At 44.9% G+C, this 14,314-nt stretch overlaps 1 protein-coding gene and 1 long non-coding RNA gene across 2 annotated transcripts in view; both read right to left on the bottom strand.

Moving 5' to 3' along the window:
* The window catches only part of LOC124879108 (chemokine-like protein TAFA-5), a 120,606-nt gene that overhangs the window by 18,789 nt on the left and 87,503 nt on the right, over positions 1 to 14,314 (bottom strand). The window lies entirely within an intron of this gene.
* Positions 1,559 to 3,930, bottom strand: LOC124879114. Its single transcript, XR_007040957.1, has 2 exons — positions 2,680 to 3,930; positions 1,559 to 2,190 (listed from the first exon to the last, which is right to left on the bottom strand). It is a non-coding gene; the product is annotated as an uncharacterized LOC124879114 (long non-coding RNA).

Genomic DNA, 14,314 nt, shown 5'->3' with positions numbered 1-14,314 from the left:
CTTCTCATGATGTCACTGTTTGGATAAAAACCTCGCATTCCAACAAACAGACCTCTTCCACACTGGTCCCCAGCGGAACTGGAAAGAGGGACACACAGCGTGCTGTCTCCTTGCTAGTAAGATAAACATAACTCTTCAAACTGGATCTAAGAGTGCCATGTGATCACGCGATCATATGCACTAAGTGAAGTAGGAATGAATTGCTGTTTGTGTATCCGGTATTCATTCATGAACGGGGGTAATTAAGGTGCAAACGTGGCTTGACTTTTCTTTCTGAGTTCTACAGAAGCAAATTGTGTTCCAGTTAGTTCCCAGCAGAGACCCTGTCTCTACAACGCAGAGTGGAGCGGTTTTCCCTTTCTGAAGGAAGGACAAATGTACTGCAACACAGCACACCGCTCTGCGTGCAGTTCGGCCAGGTGGCAGAACGAGCCGCCCCTTTCCCACAGCTACCGAGGTTAGCTGCAAGTTAACTCTGTGTTCACCATGGATGCTTTTCTCAACTTCATCATCCCGGACAACTTCTCAGCACGGTTTACGTAAGAGGTAGTGTTTGGGCAGGGAAGATTAGTTTAGAGCTAAATAATCAAAATAATGTTCGTTTAATGACTTTTGTTCTTGTTTGTGTTGAGAAACTCAGCTACAGTAAGTGCTAGCAGACTAGCATCCCTCTAAGAATGTGTTCTGTGTTGTGTTTTTTAAAGTTAAGACAAACTTTATTTAAAGCATGGTTTTTAAACACAGTTCGGACATAACCCTTATGCATTTCAACCCTTTTATTAGTGGTGGTTTAAAGGTATGTGTTTGATTTTGGTAACCAGCTATAAGCTTCTTTTGTTAGCTCCAACCGCTTACAAAAGGCACGTGCTCGCCCACTTTATGAGTCAGCTGAAGATCATGTACCCAGGAAGGTTGTTAGTTTCCAATCTAGGAAGTAATATTTCCTTAAATATTATTTTACTTAACGTAATAACTAATCAAACACCATTAAGACCCATTTATCCAAAAGGTTTGGTTCTTATTCAAAATAATATTTCCTTAAATATTATTTTAATATTTTCACAATAATGTTTCTATAAATATCATTTTAATAAATAAAGGTAGCTAAATTGACAAATGTTGTGATGCTGTAATATTAATAGGAACTGCAAAAAACCCTATCACAGACATTGGTCTTTTGTTTTTAAGAACATTTAATTTACATTTAAAGTTCTCCAGAACATTTTCCAGCATTTAAAGTTTCACAGCCTACATTTAGAAGCCCTTGACATCAAAAAATCCTAGAAGAGAGTCTCTGACAAGTGTAGATATTTATTTCTCCTTTTCAGAGCATCCAAGATAATCCTTGCATCTCCAGAACACATTCCAGCACAGTGAAAACTACAAAATAAACATACATGGATGGTCATACTGTGTTTGATAAACAAGGTTTAAACATAACTGAATGCACTAACCCTAATGGTGAATTCTAAGATTAATGACCAGTTTACTATGGTGGTGATCGTACAGTGTACACTGGTTAAATGCCTGTATGACTCAAATCAATAATCAGTCCAGATAATGTTTTACGGTTTCTTTAATACGCAGATTCAGGTACCAGGTACGGGTGCTTGTGGTTCTACAAAATAAAATGCACAAGTAAAACATTTGTGTATAAATCATTGTAATCTTAACTTCCCATAAAAGGAGATTACATGAAACATTACACCCACAAGCTGTATTTTTAGCCTAACTAATAGGTCCAAAGGCCTTTATATGTAGCCTGAATTACATTTGATAACAAAGGAAATATACCATTTTATCATTACTTCAGTCCTGTGTTTCAATCACTTATAATGTGGAGATCAAGTTAGAAAAAAGCAATTAAAAATAATAAAAATTACCAACTCAAGGTAAAAATGTATCTTGTTTTACACATATTCTATTAAGTAAAAGGACTATCTTCCTTCTGTGGGCTTTGGTGTGGGTTTTCTCGCGGAGCTACTTCTGGGTGTTGAGCATGTGGTCTTGGGTTTGAATGCTGTGGGTCTTCTTTTCGCGGGGTTCACTTTTGCAAGGGGGCTTTATTTTTCGGAGGCTGAAGGGGCGCATCTGCGCAGAGTGGGCTTTGTGTATGGCATTTGCTTTGGGTGCTCTTTGCTGCGTTCTGTCTTTCACTGTACGACATGCTTTGGTGCTGAAGTGGTGGTCCTGTGCAGTGTGGCAAAAACTGCATCAGTCATGCCTTCAGAATGTAGCTTTACATTGTCATGAAATGCAAAATAAATGTGATTAAACCAGATTCCGAGTCATAAAACCAAACACTTTTATACAGAATAGCATGAAAGTTCCTCACAAGTAAACTTAAGAACCATATAAATCTAAAACATGACATACCTCGCTTAGTTTTGGAGCTAAACTTCTGCCAACATGTAAACAGTGGGTCTCTCACAGGTGGAATTCTACTAGCTGGAGTCAGCATAAGAGGTAAAATACCCCATGCAAGGTGTAAATATAGATGGTTTGCATCCGTTTCAAAGCGAACATATTAGACCCAGCAACATAACTGACAAACACTATCGGACTTTCAGATAGAAAAGAATAAACAAATTACTTCAACTCACCAGCTGGATCAGAACCCGCTCCTGCCGGCTGGAATGCATAACAAATTCTCCCCCTTATAAAGATTACTTTACTTACTTTGTTATGCATGTTACCACGGTGGGGACCATCAGCCCCAGGTGCGTGCTGCCGGCCGGGGACCTCCTGCCGGGTGAGTTTGTCCCGTCTTGGTGTAGGGTTGGTGGGGTCTAGTGAGTACAGTGCTCGGTGGTGTCTGCTCTGTTGTGCTTGTGGGCAGAGGCTGCAGTGGCATTGCGCAGGGCCCTTGCCTTGCTGTCGCGACCCGCTGTGTGGTGGAGGTTAGGATGAGGTGGGGGTGCTTGGAGCGGGGCTGGGTGTGGAGCTTGTGCTGTGTGAATGTCTTCATCCACTTTTCGGGGTAGGAGCTTGTCTGTTGGACTGTGCCTTTTTGGGGAGGGTATTCATGGCGTTTGGGGTCTGTGGGGACATCCATGTTGGGGTTCATTGGAGTGGGGGGCTCATGAGGTTGAGATCAGAATTTATTGGGCAGTTGGGACTGCTTTGTCCTGGGGAGGCTCTGGTTGGCGGACTTGTTTGGACCAGGTAGGTCTTTTGTTCATGACCCTCGGTAGTTGGGGGCTGGGGTCAGGGCGGGGCGTTGAGGCCTAGGCTGGGGTCATTCGGGTTCGGCTGGTGTCGGGACTAATCTGGGCTGGTGCTGGGGCGGCCTGCCTGTCTCCACCCCAGAATGAAGGGGACAGCCAACTGGGTCTGAAAACTGGTTGCCCCTCTAGGGTATCGGTACCTGGACCTGGGAATATAGTGTATGTATGGGGAGTTTGAGTGAGTGTATGATGTTCATTGTTGTGTGTCTTTACGTTGGGTGCGTGGGTGTGAGTGTTTTTATGTGTATGCATGAGGGTGGGAATGTGTGATTGTGTGCATCTGTTTTTGTGTCAGGTTGGGTCTTGAGCTCCTCCCTCTCCTGGATCAGCTTAGGCCCCCCATCAAATTTGGGGCTGGTGTCTTTGCACGCTGGTGTATTGGTGGTTTTCAGTGTCCAGGACTGGGTGCTTTGCTGTGTGCTGGCTCACCCCCAGTTGCTGCTGCCAGGGCCTGGGTCCCCTGGCTGTCAGGCATCTGCTTGGAGGGTGATATGCCCAAGGGGTCTGCCGGCGGGGCCTGTTGGCTCATCGCAGCAGCTCCCTGGGGCTTCTGCACTGTGGCTGCTGGGGGTTCCCCTGGGACTTTCCTCTGGCGGGGTTGCGGTAGTCCTGGTGGTTGTCCTCCTGAGGTTCCTGTGCTCTGGGGGGCCTTTGGATGTATGTGGCTCAGATCTTCTCCATCTCTGTCACGGGTCCAGGGGGGCAGGTCTGTGGCTGTTCACACTTGCTCGCTATTGCATATTTTTATGGAGAAACGTTATATATACAAGCATGCTCATACTTACACCTACAGGTGTTTGGATTCAGGTGTTAACAGATAAAAAGGTGTTCTATATTGAGCTGCAGTTACTGCGATATACATCTTGCATTCATTGCAAAATATTTAGCTTGCTAACTAAATATGTAATTGTAAGGTAAATATTTAGCTTGTTAACTAAATATTTAGTTTGGAACCGTGACATTTATAAATGTATGAATGACATGGTCCATTTTTTTTCTTTTAACGGGCTAAATAATTCAAAGTAATGGTGTTAATTTTTGTCTTTATTAACGGCACCCCATATTCCACCACAGGCCTAACTTAGATCAGATAAAGTTGCTATAATGTTTTAACAATGCAAAGCTTTTTTTTATTTGTAAACATGTATCTGACTTAACATGTAGGTAGGCCTACAGCTGTTCTTCTCCAGGGTGTTTTTTATTCAGAACAGTTAACCGAAGAGCTAGGCTAAAGTTTACATGTTTACTCGCTGTTTGCTTTAACTCATTGATTATTCCTCTCAAACATAATGCAGTATTATTACAGTTAATCATATGGACAAAACCGACAGAAAACTTCATAAACTTTGTGCTTTGCCTTGAGGGTCAACTAATTTAAGGGTCAACTAATTAAACAAGTAGTGTTTCAGCTGCTTTCTGTGTAGCTGCAAGGTCTGATGGAAGTGAGGGAGATATCTGTATAGCTTTCAATATGAGGGCGTGTTTTTAAAAAGATGGTCTCTGTTAAACAAGGCTGCATGCTGTTGCTGACGTTGCAAAATCACAAACGGTACAAACAGATATCAGGAGCTAAGTTTCATCAGAGACTGATTTTTATCAAAGTGTGGATCAGGACCCTGATGGGATACCTGTGATCTGACTAAGGCATCTCAATAAACTCTAAAATACATGTAAGTGCCCATACACAATGTACTTTTTGGTTTAAAGGGGCAACATATGAATGTTACAAATACAATTTCAGTTAAAGATCACTGAGAAAAAATCTGTTCTTTCACATTACATGTCAACCCAAAGGGAAGACTCTAAGAGAATGAACATGAAGGCTCAGCTCAGCCCCATTGGCCTATATGTTTACAAAAATAACTGAAACATTTTATAATAAAAAACAAGATGAGATCGCATTTGAAATAATAATCAGTGGAAACGTATCCTTGTAATGTGTGTTTATGAGCATTCTTATCCTATTCTAACAAAAGGGAAACATTAGAACTTATACTTTATATCACTATGGTATAAATGGGAAAAACAGCTATGAGCATATTAATAAAGGTTATTCCTAACAAGAGACATAAGAACATTGATGATATTTATTTTTTGATATATTTGTTTCTTTGAAACCAGAAATAATAAACTCTTGTGAAGGAGTTTATTTCCTTTATAGTTTTAGAGCACAAAGTAATTTCTCATGTTAAAAGGCAAAGGTGCAAGACCTATCTGGGTAAAGATGACTGTGTATAAATGTAAACAGAGAGAGGAAGAGAAGTACAGGTACATCCCAAAAAATTTGAATATTGTGTAAAAGTGCCATATTTCTTGCCAGTCATCTCAGAAAGTGAAACTCATATAGAATCATTACAGATAGTGGTATAGTCCAAGCCTTTGTTTCTTGTAATTTTGATGATTATGGCTTAAAGGAAAAAACAACTAAATTCAATGTCTCTAAAATTTTGAATACTGTGAAAAAGTTCATTATTGGTGTAACCTGGGTAGGAAAAATTATTTACGTTCTCACCTTTTTGTATGCACTCATCCCTTCTCGCATTATTAGCCATTCGCGAGAGTACCATCATACAGACATGTGACCATAATGAGCCAATCAGTAGCTTATATTACTTGTTCAGCAAACATGCCGGGAGACTACCGAGAAGTTTGAAATGGAATGCTGCAGGTAGGCATTCTAAGCGAATTGTCGCTCTGTTTGTGTGTGAAATAGCACGTAAAACTGAATGTGTCGAATGTTGATTATAGGGGCCGACTATCAAAGCCGCTAAGAAGCAGGAGGACCTTTGTATTTAGCTGTGAAACGGAATTGGTAGTGATGTCAAAATGAGGCTTTTTGAAGCATAGAATCATTTTGAACCATTGTGTCATAAAGTGGTTCACTACCCAAAGCTTCATTCAATTCCCTTGGGTGACATCTAATGGCAGTAGTGATTGTTGTACCAAATGAGGCCCTGCGACTGTGATGCACCTCTTGTGTAAATAATAGCACTTATGTCTGTATATATGTGTGTTGTACATATGTGTTTTTAGTAACCCATTACAGATTCTGAGTGATTAACTCATGAAAAAATTATAATTTAAAAACAATATGAACTCTAGGTCCCCCAGTGGGCCCACCACCTGCAGGGGGAACCGTGAGGGACCGGTGCAAAGAGGATTGGGTGGCGGACGAAGGTGGAGACCTCAACGGCCCGATCCCCGGATGCTTAGGCTGGCTCTAGGGACGTGGAATGTCACCTTGCTGGGGGGGAAGGAGCCTGAGCTTGTGCGGGAGGTCGAGAGATATCGACTAGAAATAGTCGGGCTCGCCTCCACGCACAGCATGGGCTCTGGAACCCATCTCCTTGAGAGGGGTTGGACTCTCTTCTACTCTGGAGTGGCCCACGGGGAGAGGCGGCGGGCTGGTGTGGGTTTGCTTGTTGCCCCCCAGCTCAGCCGTCTCGTGTTGGGGTTTACCCCAGTGGATGAGAGGGTTGTATCCCTGCGCCTTCGGGTTGGGGAGAGGTCTCTGACTATCATTTCAGCCTACGGGCCGAGTGGTAGTGCAGAGTACCCTGCCTTCTTGGCGTCTCTGTCGGGGGTGCTGGATAGTGCCCCTCCCGGGGACTCCATTATTCTGCTGGGGGACTTCAACGCCCACGTGGGGAACGACAGTGACACCTGGAGAGGCGTGATTGGGAGGAATGGCCTCCCCGATCTGAATCCGAGTGGTGTTTTGTTATTGGACTTCTGTGGTAGTCACGGATTGTCCATAACAAACACCATGTTCAAACATAAAGGTGTCCATCAGTGCACTTGGCACCAGGACACCCTAGGCAGGAGGTCGATGATCGACTTTGTTGTCGTATCATCAGACCTTCGGCCGCATGTTTTGGACACTCGGGTGAAGAGAGGGGCTGAGCTGTCCACTGATCATCACCTGGTGGTGAGTTGGATCCGCTGGAGGAGGAGAAAGCCAGACAGACTTGGCAGGCCCAAGCGCATAGTGAGGGTCTGCTGGGAATGCCTGGCGGAGCCCTCGGCCAGGGATGTATTCAACTCCCACCTCCGGGAGAGCTTCGACCAGATCCCTGGGGATGTTGGAGACATAGAGTCCGAGTGGACCATGTTCTCTGCATCTATTGTCGATGCTGCTGCCCATAGCTGCGGCCGTAAGGTCTGCGGTGCCTGTCGTGGCGGCAATCCCAGAACCCGGTGGTGGACACCGGCAGTAAGGGATGCTGTTAAGCTGAAGAAGGAGTCCTATCGGCTGTGGTTGGCTTGTGGGACTCCTGAGGCGACTGACGGGTACCGTGAGGCCAAGCGTGCTGCGGCCCGGGCTGTGGCAGAGGCAAAAACTCGGGCCTGGGAAGAGTTCGGTGAGGCCATGGAGAAGGACTACCGGTTGGCCTCGAAGCGATTCTGGCAAACCGTCCGGCGCCTCAGGAGGGGGAAGCAGTGCTTTGCCAACACTGTTTATAGTGGGGGCGGGGGACTGCTGACCTCGACTGAGGACATTATCGGGCGGTGGAAGGAGTACTTTGAGGATCTCCTCAATCCTGCCATCACGCATTCCGTGGTGGAAACAGAGGCTGGGGACTCGGGGTTGGACTCTTTCATCACCCAGGCTGAAGTCACCGAGGTGGTTAAAAAGCTCCGCGGTGGCAAGGCTTCGGGGGTGGATGAAATCTGCCCTGAGTACCTCAAGTGTCTGGATGTTGTAGGGCTGTCATGGTTGACACGCCTCTTCAACATTGCGTGGCGGTCGGGGACAGTGCCTCTGGACTGGCAGACTGGGGTGGTGGTCCCCCTTTATAAGAAGGGGGACCAGAGGGTGTGTTCCAACTACAGGGGGATCACACTCCTCAGCCTCCCTGGTAAGGCCTACGCCAGGGTATTGGAGAGGAGAGTCCGACCGATAGTCGAACCTCGGCTTCAGGAGGAACAGTGTGGTTTCGTCCCAGCCGTGGAACACTGGACCAGCTCTATACCCTCTACAGGGTGCTCGAGGGTTCATGGGAGTTTGCCCAACCGGTTCACATGTGTTTTGTGGACCTGGAGAAGGCATTCGACTGTGTCCCTCGTGATGCCCTGTGGGGGGTGCTCCAGGAGTATGGAATCGGGGGCCCTTTATTAGGGGCCATCCGGTCCCTGTACGAGCGGAGCAGGAGTTTGGTCCGCATTGCCGGCACTAAGTCGGACCTGTTCCCAGTGCGTGTTGGACTCCGGCAGGGCTGCCCTTTGTCGCCGGTCCTGTTCATAACTTTTATGGACAGGATTTCTAGACGCAGCCAAGGGCCGGAGGGGGTCTGGTTTGGGGACCAGTGGATTTCGTCTCTTCTTTTTGCGGATGACGTGGTCCTGCTGGCCCCCTCTAGCCAAGACCTACAGCATGCGCTGTGGCGGTTCGCAGCCGAGTGTGAAGCGGCTGGGATGAGGATCAGCTCCTCCAAGTCCGAGGCCATGGTACTCAACCGGAAAAGGGTGGCTTGTCCTCTTCAGGTTGGAGGGGAGTTCCTGCCTCAAGCGGAGGAGTTTAAGTATCTTGGGGTCTTGTTCACGAGTGAGGGAAGAATGGAGCGGGAGATCGACAGGCGGATCGGTGCAGCTGCCACAGTAATGGGGGCGCTGTGCCGGTCCATTGTGGTGAAGAGAGAGCTGAGCCGAAAAGCAAAGCTCTCAATTTACTGGTCGGTCTACGTTCCTACCCTCACCTATGGCCATGAACTTTGGGTCATGACCGACAGAATGAGATCACGGATACAAGCGGCTGAAATGAGCTTCCTCCGTAGGGTGGCCGGGCACTCCCTTAGAGATAGGGTGAGGAGCTCGGCCATCCGGGAGGAGCTCGGAGTAGAGCCGCTGCTCCTCCACATCGAGAGGAGCCAGTTGAGGTTGCTCGGGCATCTATATCGGATGCTTCCTGGACGCCTTCCTCGGGAGGTGTTCCAGGCACGTCCCACCGGGAGGAGGCCCAGGACACGCTGGAGGGACTATGTCTCTCGGCTGGCCTGGGAACGCCTTGGGCTCCCCCTGGAGGAGCTGGAGGAGGTGTCTGGAGAGAGGGACGTCTGGGCGTCTCTGCTGAGTCTGCTGCCCCCGCGACCCTGTCCTGGATAAGCGGAAGACGACGAACGAACGAACGATGAACTGTAGGGGATTACAGATGAAAAATAGCCATTAGGCTAATTCTGGCTTCTTTAACTTGAATTGTCATTTGTTTTATGAAATTCCACTGTCCCATTTTAAATAAATAACAAAAAAATAAATAAATGAAATGAAAATGTTTGATTCGTCATTCATATTTTCTTTGAGAGTGTGCTTGGAGTGTTTTTGGACATTGTGCTTGGTGTAATAAAGAGGGTGCTTGTGTTACTTCATGTGTTTTTATTCAGGAAAAGTCATTTCTGCACAGAAGAAGGGCTCAAACGGTTTCTTTTTTTTTTGAGACAATTTCTCCAGCTTTGGAAAATACTTTTTCATAGGGAACAGAGGAGGCTGGTGTGACAAGGAACTATTTGGCTGGGTGGTATAGGTTTGGATACAGTGAAAGGCTGAGAGTCCTTCACTATGAAGTCCACAAGAGCTTCATCAAGCTCTTGCTTTCTGGATCCTAGAAAAAAAATAAATAAAGCTAAATAACTTCAATTTAACTTACAAACATTTAACTGTAATTTTTTCTAATTCTATATGCTGAACTTTATTGGTGGAATGAAGCTGAGTGTTCTCGTGTTTGGCTCTATAATGCCTCAGCATCGATGACGTATTATTATTATACATCAGCAGCTGCGGGCAAAGAAAACACTGCACCTGTAAAACCAAGATAACAACCCGTTACCGCACATCTTGCATAACATGATACTATGACTATAACACTACTGCATAGTATAGGCTATAGGCTTTCTAATAAACACTTTGAATGTACATTACCTTATTAGGTGGCACCAAATCGAAATATTCCCACACTTGGGAACGCTTCCTAGATGGTTGCTCCATGACAGAATAATCCACCAAAACTCAGAATATCCAAAAACGAGAGCTGTTCATAATGTATAATACGTGTAGAACGGGGATGTGAATTGGGGCTTGAGCCATCTTAAATACACTGAATCGTGCCAAATGTTTGAAACTCCGCCAGTCAACTCGAAGCAGTCAGCTGACTCAGTCTGAATGAAGCAGTGAAGTGGTTCACATGTCATCAGGGACGACACATGAAACAAGTTCCGGCCCAATGCTTCACCATAACTACCCTGTCAAGTTTGAAGCGTGCTTTGAAGCCTCAGTGTTAGGGGTAACATCACAAGGAATTGGTGAGTTGGTGTTTGTTGTTGGCTTTTGTAGAATATAAACTATTTATGTGTGTAATATAAACCATCTATGTATGTAACTGGCATGTGTACATAGAGAAGAAGGGGTCAAGCTTAGGGAGTGAAGCATAGAGTCCAAAGTCATAAATTAGTGAAGGACAAGGAATCACCGATGGGGGAGAAGAAGACAGGGGAGAACAGGGCACAGAGAGGGCAAGGTCATAAATTGGGGAAGGAGACAAGGCGGGAGCCAGACAGGACATGAGGTTATATTGTTGCTGGGGAGATATTTACAGACAGGATGATTGTGTATGTGTACTGCATAGCAGCGAAGGGTATATAAAGGTATTGTGGCCCCTCCAAAACGGACAACACACAGACGTTTCCAGGTACCCGTGTAAGTGTGATGTCCCCTCTCTGAATTCAGATTGGTTTTAATAAACTTGTGGAAACGTACAACTGATCTCTGACTGAGGATTTTCCTTTGGGTACCATATAAAAAGAGTCGAGGAGAGGTGAGGAGTAATGTAAGAGTTAACTGACGGCCACTAAAGTTTTCCTACCTCAACAATTGGTGCTGTGACCTGGATTTGGCACTAACTAAATGATAATTAATTGACTACGAGGCGGACGTCGTTCTACAACACCACAGGGTCGACCCAAAATAAAAGGTAAGGAGATCTATATTTATTCTCCTTTTGCCTGCTAATAGTGTAGGTGGTGTTGTGGAATAGATATCTGTTTTCTCTTAAATTTACAGTCTCGATCAGTTTTGGGTAAAATATTTGTTGGTTGAAATAATGGCTTACGGTAAAGAAATAATATAGTGCGTAAAAATATTTGTTGATTGAGACAAAATAAATTTTAGCCGAGATACTTGAATGTTGAGGCTGTAACATACTTTTCACCGAAGATACTTAAATGGTGACGGTGTTGAAGTAAATAAGTTCCGGATTTGGCAATCCAAACTCAGTCCTGACGAGGACTGTGGTATTTAGGCTGGGGTTAGTAAGAGCCTCCCCGAGGGATAGGGACGCCTCAAAGTGGCCAGGAATAGGACCCCAAGACCCTGAACTGGCAGGTGAGGGAAGACAGTTGAGATACTTCAATGGTGAAACTGTAATAATAAGATTAAGTAAAAGGAAGTCCAGGGAGTCAACGGAGAGTTGATTCCTAGGTGTCAAACCGGGTTTGGCATCATAGCGGTTGGACCAGGAGAGATTGAAAAATCCCGCTGAGTGGAAGGGTTAAAAAATTAAAGGAAAAAGTGGGGATGATTGTGTTAAATGTGCTTTAACTTGGGAAGATAAGTTTGGTTTTTCACAGAGTGGAAGTTTGAGTGTAAATAAGTTAAATAGTTTAAAGAGTTTCAAGTAAAACAGTTGATGGATGGATATGAGAAAAATAAGAAACATAAGAAAAAGATTAAAAAGCACAGAGTGCATCAATTAAGGTGTTAAAGAGTTAAAACTTTCCTGCAGGAAGTTTTGTTTGTCTTAAATATTGCGATTAGTCGGAAAAGAAAGGAGTATAGTGCATGTTATGGTGGACAACTGACTGACTGACTGATAATATTTCTGTGTGCAAAATCTGAACCTATACTAAACTTCTCATCTGCCTCTCACACACACATACAGGTCCTTCTCAAAATATTAGCATATTGTGATAAAGTTAATTATTTTCCATAATGTCATGATGAAAATTTAATATTCATATATTTTAGATTCATTGCACACTAACTGAAATATTTCAGGTCTTTTATTGTCTTAATACGGATGATTTTGGCATACAGCTCATGAAAACCCAAAATTCCTATCTCACAAAATTAGAATATCATTAAAAGGGTCTCTAAACGAGCTATGAACCTAATCATCTGAATCAACGAGTTAACTCTAAACACCTGCAAAAGATTCCTGAGGCCTTTAAAACTCCCAGCCTGGTTCATCACTCAAAACCCCAATCATGGGTAAGACTGCCGACCTGACTGCTGTTCAGAAGGCCACTATTGACACCCTCAAGCAAGAGGGTAAGACACAGAAAGACATTTCTGAACGAATAGGCTGTTCCCAGAGTGCTGTATCAAGGCACCTCAGTGGGAAGTCTGTGGGAAGGAAAAAGCGTGGCAGAAAACGCTGCACAACGAGAAGAGGTGACTGGACCCTGAGGAAGATTGTGGAGAAGGGCCGATTCCAGACCTTGGGGGACCTGCGGAAGCAGTGGACTGAGTCTGGAGTAGAAACATCCAGAGCCACCGTGCACAGGCGTGTGCAGGAAATGGGCTACAGGTGCCGCATTCCCCAGGTCAAGCCACTTTTGAACCAGAAACAGCCGCAGAAGCGCCTGACCTGGGCTACAGAGAAGCAGCACTGGACTGTTGCTCAGTGGTCCAAAGTACTTTTTTCGGATGAAAGCAAATTCTGCATGTCATTCGGAAATCAAGGTGCCAGAGTCTGGAGGAAGACTGGGGAGAAGGAAATGCCAAAATGCCAGAAGTCCAGTGTCAAGTACCCACAGTCAGTGATGGTCTGGGGTGCCGTGTCAGCTGCTGGTGTTGGTCCACTGTGTTTTACCAAGGACAGGGTCAATGCAGATAGCTATCAGGAGATTTTGGAGCACTTCATGCTTCCATCTGCTGAAAAGCTTTATGGAGATGAAGATTTCATTTTTCAGCAAGACCTGGCACCTGCTCACAGTGCCAAAACCACTGGTAAATGGTTTACTGACCATGGTATCACTGTGCTCAATTGGCCTGCCAACTCTCCTGACCTGAACCCCATAGAGAATCTGTGGGATATTGTGAAGAGAACGTTGAGAGACTCAAGACCCAACACTCTGGATGAGCTAAAGGCCGCTATCGAAGCATCCTGGGCCTCCATAAGACCTCAGCAGTGCCACAGGCTGATTGCCTCCACGCCACACCGCATTGAAGCAGTCATTTCTGCAAAAGGATTCCCGACCAAGTATTGAGTGCATAACTGTACATGATTATTTGAAGGTTGACGTTTTTTGTATTAAAAACACTTTTCTTTTATTGGTCAGATGAAATATGCTAATTTTGTGAGATAGGAAGTTTGGGTTTTCATGAGCTGTATGCCAAAATCATCCGTATTAAGACAATAAAAGACCTGAAATATTTCAGTTAGTGTGCAATGAATCTAAAATATATGAATGTTAAATTTTCATCATGACATTATGGAAAATAATGAACTTTATCACAATATGCTAATATTTTGAGAAGGACCTGTACACACATGTATGGGATTTGAGTGCAACATCTGCGTTTTTGAGTCTGGACTTTAGAAACCTGCCCTTCCCATGGCTACTCGACGCTTCTTCAGCACGGCCTGAAAGAGAGAGCCTGCCTGCCTATCTGCCTGCCTGCTTGCTGTAAATCACAGTGTGAGTTTCCACCAGAACGAAACTCAGAAGTAGTCTGGCCCCACTGAGATGGACAACAATCCATGCTGTTTGCCAGAGCCAGAAGAGCGATCCACTGGATTTATATTGAAAGCACATCTTATGCGGGCAGAAGAGAAACAGGCCGGAGCAAAGTTCTTTCTCCCTCCTCGAGAAGTTAAAAATGGACAAGGATTGAATGTCTCACCAACAGACCTGAAGAGCCTGGGTTGTTTTGGACTGATAGAGGACTGTGTGCCTGACAGTCTGACTCTGGAGCGATTTAGAAACTGATGGGGGTAACGTACAAACACACACACACATTTGCATAAATCTTTTCCTATTTTCTGCAATGAAGAACGCTTATTAACCGCTGCTCATGTGACACGCTTACTTGACGTT

This window comes from Girardinichthys multiradiatus, chromosome 2, assembly GCF_021462225.1.
Source record: "Girardinichthys multiradiatus isolate DD_20200921_A chromosome 2, DD_fGirMul_XY1, whole genome shotgun sequence".
NCBI lineage: Eukaryota > Metazoa > Chordata > Actinopteri > Cyprinodontiformes > Goodeidae > Girardinichthys > Girardinichthys multiradiatus.
The sequence above is the reverse complement of the archived record's forward strand: the minus strand, read 5'-3'. Positions and strand labels throughout refer to the sequence as shown.